Source organism: Panthera onca, chromosome D1 (assembly GCF_046562875.1).
Source record: "Panthera onca isolate mPanOnc1 chromosome D1, mPanOnc1 haplotype 2, whole genome shotgun sequence".
Lineage (NCBI taxonomy): Eukaryota > Metazoa > Chordata > Mammalia > Carnivora > Felidae > Panthera > Panthera onca.
Genome location: NC_138348.1, coordinates 35,095,145 through 35,105,312, shown reverse-complemented (window position 1 = coordinate 35,105,312; position 10,168 = coordinate 35,095,145). Strand labels below are relative to the sequence as shown.

General features: G+C 35.1%; 1 pseudogene; it reads right to left on the bottom strand.

The window, feature by feature from the left end:
* Positions 1–456: 456 nt before the first annotated feature.
* LOC132660646 (protein FAM136A pseudogene) lies at positions 457–916 on the bottom strand (annotated as a pseudogene).
* Positions 917–10,168: the final 9,252 nt, after the last annotated feature.

Genomic DNA, 10,168 nt, shown 5'->3' with positions numbered 1-10,168 from the left:
AACAAAACAACGCAAAACAAAGGCCCAGAAACCCCCTTTCTAAAAATTTTCTAAATTAGTGACCTTGTAGATTCTGTTTTGCACCTCATGGAAAATGATTTGGTTGGCAACACACAGAAGCACCTCTGCTCACACTCCACCAGATCATAGGCAGGTTAGAGAAACCTACCAGCCTGTTGGTACCCGTGCACTAAGAAGAATCTAGTACCTTGGGGGGGCTCCGGCTTGATACAAGGGAGATCCTTAGAGGTAGGACAGATACGTGAAATTTAGGCTATTAAAAACTCTCCCGCCCTCCGATCCAAATTTCAGCACCAGTTTTTTTCCATTTCACTTTTTAGGGTTGAAACATAAAGGAACCAGTGTCCAGAGGTAAGCGACACACGCCTCATATTGCTGCCATCCTTAATTTCTTCATAAATTTCACTTAAAAGACCAAAACTCCCATTTCTCTTTTTAAATCGATTCCTGCCATCCACCCGATGGCCAATTGCAAAGACTTCTATCTCCCAATGGACAGGAGAGACTCCTCATCTTCTTGGTCATGGTCAGGATGACCTGCATGTGGTCATCCACGCACCTGGTCACACAACTCTGCAGCTGCTGTTTCACCCGAAGGTCTTTACTTCCCGCATCTATTGAAGCTTTGGCTTTGTCATTTCAGTACACGGTACACCTGGCCAGGAAGCCCTGGAACTTGTCCAACTCACTGATCACTAGTGCCTGGGCTGAAGCCAGGGACGCGTGGCAGCGCTCCATGCACTGTTGTGCCTGATGCATGGACGCCCGGCTGTTCCCACAACAGTTGGCACTGCGCCGGAACATGAGGTCTGCATCTTCCGGGTGGCTTTCTCTCCAGACTCTTCACCACGGAGTCCGCTGCCTCCTGCATCTGGAGCTGCTGCAGCTATGCCATGGCGACCTCGCGCTGAACCCCCTCCGTGCTGGCTCCCACTTGGACTCTGACCCAATCCATATTACTTAAACACTACTAGATACTACTAGTAACATTGTATATAGTCAACAGTCATTTAGATTAACCGACCCATATACTTAGGATCTCTTCCCTGTTTGTTGTTGTTTTCTGTATCTCTGAATTTACACCTGACATCATGTTCCTTCACTGGAGGAATATTATTTAGTATCTAACTTGGTGCAGGTTTGCTAATTTCAAGATATCTGTATATTTTGTTTTCTAAACATCTATTTTGTTTCTGAATGACATTTTCACTAAGTATGAAATTCTATGTAGGTAGATCTTTTCTTTAAGCATTATAAAAATACTATCAGACCCCTTGATTATGTTATAAAATCGTCTACAATTCTACCTGTTGCTCCTTTGAAAACAGCCTCCATTTATTTTCTGATTGCTTTTAAGAATAGTTTTGTCTTGTATTTACTGAAGTATCACTGTGATTTTTAATGGATTATGTGTTGGATTTATTTATTTTTTGTAATTTGCATTATTTTATTTACAATTTTTTAATATTTTTATTTATAATCTTATTCTGTGGATTATTTTACATCAAATTCAGGAATTTGTCAGCATATATGTCTTGCTGTATTTATTTCCTATCCCCATGATCACTTCCCTCTTCACTAGGACTCAAATCACTTATGTTAGACCCACTCACTATATATAACACTCTGTCTTTTAATTCTTTCTAATCACTACTCATCTAATAAAGACCCAGGGGCCTGTTATTGGGGGAAAAAAATCTGCTAGAACTTTTACGCTAAATAAAAGTCCATGAATACTGTATATTTTTAGTATCTATAATAACTGCTTTAATTAGCAATTTGGTATATAATATTTCAAGTTCCCATTTATGTGATTAGGTGTAATTCTCAAAATATACGTGGGATTTCTGTCTATATAAGTGTGTTTAGGGAATACTGAATAATTTCTTGGTTCAGCAAGTATCTCTAAGTGGTTTTCCTTTAATACTTGTAAAATAGTTTCTTAATAAAATCACAAGTTGATACAGCATCTTTTATACTACTTTTAGGATTCAATTTAATTTCAAAACTTATTTTTCTATGGATATGAAACTAATGCCAATAGCTAAAATGATCTATTGCTATCTCATACCACACAATGAATTATCTAGAATGTTTTATATATGATATATATTTAAATGAATATTGGTAATTGAAAGCCATTCTTTAAAAGTATAAAGAATTTGTAGGTTATTTTCTTGAATAAAGAGAGAGAAATTAGTTGCTGTGACATGAGTTGAAAATCTATACCTCTGAGGGAAATTTAATGTGTTTTTTTACATTTATTTATTTTTGAGAGACAGAGAGAGATACAGAGCATGAGTTGGGGAGGGGCAGAGACAGAAAGGGTCACAGAATCTGAAGCAGGGTCCAGGCTCTGAGCTGTCAGCACAGAGCCCAAGGACACGGGGCTCAAACTCACAAACCATGAGATCATGACCTGAGCTGAAGTCAGACACTTAACCAACTGAGCCACCCAGGCACCCCTGAGGGAAATTTAATTAAAACATTCCCTGGTTCTACTGCTCCTAAGCCCTTTACCCTCCACTGGCCCTTAATATGCACTTTGCCATATAGCCCATTTTCACCAGCCAGCATCTAATATCTGTAGTACAGATGTTGAGTGCTTATGTAAAGACTGGGTTATGCCTTACGCAGGGAGGATAGAAGCAGGCTTTAAGCCTTTCATCATGAGTGGATAATAACTAAGTTTCCTTGTGTTTATGAGATTCTGTAATTCAGTCAATCTGTAAAATCTGCTGAGTCAGGATGTTAAGGTCCATGGGGAATTTGGAATCTTTTTTCAGTAATAGACTCCCAGCTTTATACGTACCACTAGTTTACTAATTTGTGTTTATTGATTGCCTCTGCGTGTCCTGGGCTCTTACCCAGATGGTTGGGGATAATTCATGATTAATTAAGATTAAAACGAGCAAATATGGAAAGGGGTTACTTATAAAATCAAATAAAACTCTACGTAAATTGTGTTTGAAGCTTGTTTCCAGAGATTTAAAGGTCTACAAATGCCAGTGTTGAAGTTTTTATTAAATACTATTTTTAAGATGTGGATTTCTTCGTAGGTCAATAAAACTCTCAGTTTTCAAGAGTTTCTTTCTCAGCTTTTAGTTTTCTTCATTTTGTATAGAACATCATAGAACTAAAGGATTTTAAGAGCAGTTTGATTAAATGATTAAATTCTCTGATGAAAAAGAAATATCTAGAGAGGCAGAATGGGATGTATAACAAACTCAAAATTAGGTCATGGGATTTTGGATTTTGCCTTCTATAGTCTTTAAAACCTGGACTCTAACAATCAAATCTTTCCAAAGACGGACAGATTTAAACTTTTTAAAAATAGCGATTTGGACCATTATTAAATCTCTCAAGCATAGTTTTTGGGCAGAAGCTATGTGTTCATTTTTCAGAGATGTGACACAAGTTTTAAGTGTTTAATGAAGTAGATAGGGTTTGGGTTCAATTTAAATGATCTGTATAGTCCCAACCAAGGGTGAAAAGTTTTAACTCAGTAATTACCTAAAATCTCATGTACTTCTCATAATGCTAATTCTGAATTGATAAACATGAAGATCACTTTTTTAAGACATGGGGATTTGAGCCCCTTGTATTAAGTTTCTACCTTTATAATATTTGCCATTCGTTTACTAGTTAGCATTTTAATTACCTTTTGTGTGTATCAGAATCCTACCTAGATCTATGATAATTACTGGTGATTACCTAAGCTTAGAGAAAAGCAAATATGGAGAATGTGATCTCTGGAAAGATATAGTTGTATCACTAACTATATTTGGAAAAATTCCCGTAGATGGGGAAGTTTGCACATAACAGCGTTTAAGCCTTTGACATATTTGTTCGGGTGTGCATAATTCAAGGACTGAAAAATAAATTCCACAGTTCTGTAGAGGTAGGAGTTTTTCTCTGTTTTACTTAGATTTTTTACATTTAAATTTTATTAGTGCATTCAATATTTTTCATTGAATGCCTCCTCTCTGCCGTAAAATAAATTTAAAACTGTCTATGTTCTTATAGGTGACGTACTAATCAGTTTCACTGATCAAAATGGGAAGGGATGTTAAGTTTTCTAACCATTCTCCAGGCACCTGGGTGGCTCAGTTGGTTAAGCATCTGACTCTTGGTTTCAGTTCGGGTCATGATCTCACAGTTTGTGAGATAAAGCCCTGCATTGGGCTCTGCACTGATAGTGTGGAGCTTACTTGGGATTCTCTCTCTCTGCCTTGCTCTTTGCTCCTCTCCTGTTCTTGCTCGCTCAAAATAATTAAACTTAACTCTTTAACCATTTTCATTTATTTTGAGATAAATAAAGATCTCTGTAGGCATTGATACAGTGTATAGTACAATTCATGCACCCAGAATTCTTGGAAGGTTCTGACGATGTTGGGTGTGCTTCATTGACTTAACTTATTTTGCCCGTTCTTTCTCTTCAAAAATTCCCTTCATTCTCTGCATTTACTTTGTTAATATTCCCTCCTTTGATTTGTTCTTGAAATATTTTTTTAAATGTAGCTTTTAGTCACCTGTCAGGTATCAACAAAAATGTTACTTTTTCTTGTAATTAACTCCTCACCTTCTGTGTCATGCATACATTTTATTTATTTATTTATTTATTTATTTATTTATTTATTTTGGTGATCAGAGAAAGAACATGTTTGGAGAAATTAATAAGTCAAATAGACTTTCTATGAGGCCAGGAAGAACCTAAAATCTTTGTCTTCTTATAAATAAAGTTGATGTAAAATGGGATAATCCAATTAAGCAAATTTTGTTTCAAAACGTCAAGTTTAACATCTGCCAGCTCATAAGACACACCTGGACAACTCTTTTGTCTTAAAAATAAACAAACATACAAAAAAATAGACAAAATACTTATAATCTGAAGGGTTAACTGAGATAAGAATACCCCCAATGCTAATACCCCTAAAGCCTCACAAAGGTTACAGATTATTTATAAATTTTACAAAAAATGTTAATGATGCTTTATAAGTTAAAAGACAGAAAAGGGAAAAAAGAAAAAATATTTATAGGTAAAAAGCTATAATTATCAAAATATTGGTTTCATTTTCATTGTTCTAAATAGTGTGAAGTATCCAAATATACATATGAATTAAATACAGTTCCTACTCTCAAGAAGAATATAATATGATAGATTAAACCGAGTAAATGACTATAGCTGATATCATGACACTAATCATTTAATACTCAGTTTGTGACAGATAATTACATTCTCACATAAGAATCAGAATAACTCTGTAAAGTAAGTGCTATTGTGCTCTATACATGTACACAGTACATATACATATATACATGTACTGAATATACACAGTATTCACATCCCCCCTCCTTATGAATGAATGTTCTATGCTAATGTCAAACATGCTCCCTAATCTTGCAGCCTCTCTTGAAGTGAAATCTGACTGAAAATCTGCTAGTGGGAGTTAGTTGGAGTCTTGAAATTTTTGTTTTCTGATAAGGGGGCAGAGCCTTAGCTGGTACCTCGAATGCTGATGTGAAATATGGAGCTGCAGCAGCCATTTTATGACTAAGAAAGAACAAACCTGAGGAAAAGCTCCCTTTCACTACAGATTACAGAGAAGAAGCAGTGGAAGAGGTTGTATTCCTCCTGGCAATACGGAATAGTTGAACCAACAATTGTAAGGATTTCTGGTGAGAAAAATACACCAATATTTGTTTAAGTAGCTGTTTAGTTAAGTTTTGTTACTTGTACCTAAACACATTTCTAACAAATAAAATTTTATCTCATTGGTAGTATGTAGTTTACAGAGGCTATGTGACCCTAAGCGAAGAGCTTGAGAACTGAGTTGACTCCAGAATTCAGGTTCCTTCACTGTACGTATTAAGCTAGAAGAAAATAAAGGAAAAAAGTATTATGTCAAGTACAGCAGATCAAGGAATGATCTTCAGAGACAATATGGTATGTGGACCATCTTCTAGTAGAATGACAATGCTCATTTTTAGAATGTTTTTGGTATATGAAGGTATTTAGTTAGGGCACAATCTTCATCATCCAGCAAGATTTAGAAAAAAAATCATTAATATTTGAAAAAACACATTAGAAATAATAAAAAATGTGCATAGTATATCTCTCTTAATTTGCCAAAAGTAAGCTATATTTCTTAGTGACTATCTAAATATTTTTTAAAACTTGGATACAAATTTTACTCTTTTTTATGAAGGCAACTAGACATTTATGTGAGCAGCACTTCTAATTCACTTTTGGGGTGCTTCAGTAATGTACATTATTATGCAGAAAATATATATGGATTCTTCAGAGAGCAAGCCCTGGTTGAAGCTTTACCTTGGTGAACTGCTGATTGTGTTCTATGATGACCATTTTTTTTAGTCTGTTCATATTATTTGACATTTAAAAACAGATGGGCAAATATTGGTGATGCAAGAAGAACACAATGTTCAAACCATAAAGAAATAGGGGTGTCCAGATGGCTCAGTAAGCTGAGCATCTGACTCTTGATTTTAGTTCAGGTCATGATCCCAGGGTCATGGGATTGAGTCCCAAGACTGGCTCTGTGCTGAGCGTTGAGCCTGCTTGGGATTCTCTCTCTTTCCTTCTCTTCCCTCCCCCCTCCCAAATTAAAAAACAAAACAAACAAACAAACAAAAACCCAAAACACCCACACATATAAAATGGACTATGTGGCCCCAGAGGCCATTTTTACCTTGAATCTGTATAGTTCTGTGATATTTCTTTGAGCTTAAATGAGCTCTGCTGATGTAGCTACTGAAAAACTTTGTTTGAGATAATTTGTCAGAGGTTTATGAAGATAACCACCTACTTTTTACTTTTGTCCTCTTTCATTAAGGCTGTTTTTTTTTCTTTTCTTTTTTGCATTTCTATGTGGTAGTCTGTGATCTTTAGAATATCTTCCCTTTTGTAATATTCAAAGGTGTTATTTTAGTTTATTACCCTTCTCCCCATATCTTCTTGTGACTGTTATTTCATATACTAAAGAATTTGAGACTTCCAAAGAAATATATTCAATAAAATAGGTGAAAACAAATTTAAAGTATAAAATTAGGAACTGGAGAATCATGAATGACAGGAAGGGAATAAAATGTAGTTATATAAGCCTGAATTTCAAAGAAGTTCTTAAAATGAGCTACAAAAACAGTTTCTATAGATTATACCATTATACCATCCCACCCACTCCTCTCTTCGCCCCTCCCAGAATACACATGGGCTGCCCAGTTACAGAAATCCTCATCTATTCATAGTTTCAACCAGTGCTTGGACACTGACATATCACAGTTAATTTGCCAATTATAATTAGGAGGCTATTTCAGTTTAATGATTTAGGGTCATGGGTGATATCCTTCTTGGAAATATTTAAGCTGATTAAAATTTATTATTAAGTTGTTTATATATTATTTTAATGTTTATTTATTTTTAAGAGTCAGAGAGAGACAGAGCGTGAGTAGGGAGGGACAGAAAAAGAAAGAAGGAGACACAGAATCTTGAAACAGGCTCCAGGCTCTGAGCTGTCAGCACAGAGCCCTACACAGGGTTCGAACCCAAGAACCGCAAGATCATGACCTGAGCTGAAGTCAAATGCTTAACCAACTGAGCCACTCAGGCTCCCCAGGTTGTATATGTTTTATACAACATCTATCCTCTATCTACCTTATATGATAGTCTGCAAAGGGTTCAAAATCTGCCTGATTATGAAGAAAACCACCTCTATTTTCATCTGGGCTAGATACTTCTTTTTTCAGATAATGCCAAGAGTGTATTTTTGAATTACTCACAATTCTTGTTCTTCACAATCTACACAGAGATAATTTTTTTTTTCATGTAAGTAAAAACTTTTAATGATCAAAACAAGTAAAGTATATACATTTCAAATATATATGTATGTGTATATACACATATATATGCACATATATTTAAATGATTTTAATAATTAATTAGCACATCCATCACAGTTTCTTTTTATTTATTTATTTATCTTTATTTTGGTGAAAATACTTAAACTCAAGTTTTAAGTACTCAAGTACACAACACCATGTATGACTATGGTCACCTCTGTTACACATGAGAGCATCAGAACTTGTCTATCTTATAACTGAAAGCTTGTACCCTTTCCCAATCTCTTCCTATTTCTCCACTCTCCTGTCTCTGTCAACCATAATCCTACTCTCTATTTTGATTAGTTGCATTTTTTTTTTTTTTTAGATTCCATAGATAAGTGATGCCATGCAGTATTTGTCTTTTTCTGGTCTGGCTTATTACAGAGATCTATTGCTATTTTCTTCATTAAAATTTTGAAAACAGCAGTGTAATTCCTCCATTCTTTCTTTTTTTAAAATTTGTTTTATTGTGGGTCCTTTGCACTTCACCACATATTTTATACTCAGTTGGTAAAGTTCCAAATCAAACTCTGTTGAGACTTTAACTGAGTTTGTCTTGGGCGATGATCTGTGAATTTATAGTTTTAATCAGTTTTGGAAACATTTTCAACAAATATTTCATAAAATGTTTTCTTCCATCCTCCTTTGTTTCCCCCCTATTTTGGAGACTCCAATTCCATGCTTATTAGGCTCCTCAGCAATATCCTATTGGACACCTGGGTGGCTCATTTGGTTAAGTGCCAGACGTAGGCTCATTTCATGATCTCATCATTCATGAGTTTGAGCCCCACATCGAGCTTTCTGTTGTCAGTGTGGAGTCACTTCAGACCCTCTGTCCCCCTCTCTCTCTGCTACTCCCCACTCATGTTTTTTTTCCTCTCTCTCTCTCAAAAATAAGTACACATAAAAAAATCCTACAGTACAGGAATATTTTGTTTATGGTTATAAAAAACATACCTCTTTTTAAAATTTGAAGTATTTTCTATTGCTGTTTCTTTGTATGCACTACAAATATTCTATTCTTCTGTGTCTAATCTATTGTCATGACATTCCATGTATATTTTGTAAAACTCAGGTATTCCATTTTTTGTCTCCAGAAATTTAATGAAAACTGTTGTTTTTTTTTTTTTTTTCAACGTTTTTTTTATTTATTTTTGGGACAGAGAGAGACAGAGCATGAACGGGGGAGGGGCAGAGAGAGAGGGAGACACAGAATCGGAAACAGGCTCCAGGCTCCGAGCCATCAGCCCAGAGCCCGACGCGGGGCTCGAACTCACGGACCGCGAGATCGTGACCTGGCTGAAGTCGGACGCTTAACCGACTGCGCCACCCAGGCGCCCCTGAAAACTGTTTTTTAATACTTCTCCTGTCTCTCTCTTTATCACACTCTTGCTGTCTTCTACCTTCTTGAACATATTGATTATAATTATATGAACTGTTTTGACATTATTTCTATTAATTCTACCATCTGTTAAGTCTCTGATTCTATTGATTTTTGATTTTTCCCCATTATGGCTTTATATTTTCCTGATTTTTTGCATGTCATAATTTTTTTCATTGTATGTCAAACAAATTGTTTTGATTATATGTCAAATATAAACCTTATCCTCTTTGATACTATATAACTTTTTTATACCATTAAATATTCTTAAATCTTCCTCTTGGGTATATTTAAATTAAATATACATATTATAATTAACACCAACACCACAGTATAGTATTTATCAAAGGTGCAATAAAGAGGGAAAATATTTATTGGTTAGGAGACTTTATTATAAGAAAGCATTCAAAAACTATAGAGACTCACAAGCATAACAGAAGAAGGTTTAGAAAATGTATCAGAGAGAGTTGCAAATGAGAAATTGCCAATGGCCAGGATGGTCTCTGGGGGACTTAAGAGAGGAATATATAATAATTGATCTTATGTTCTTTGTTGTTGTCTGTTGTGCTACATATGACTTAATAATTACAAAATCCACCCTTATTATAGCAGTACCTAAAACCCTCAATAAAATTAACAGTTTACACATTCTTTGATGTAATGACATTTAGGGTCATTAAAAGAAAATATACATTTTGGGTTATGTCCAGTTAGAGACAATAGTATATCCACAGGTGTCAAGATAGAATGATTTCTAATATTCAAATAAGAGGAAATTGAACATAGATTTAACCATTTTGTGAGGTGTCCATTTCCCATAATGTGGGAGTCATTCTCAAGGGCTTTATAGCAAAGGAAATGGTAATC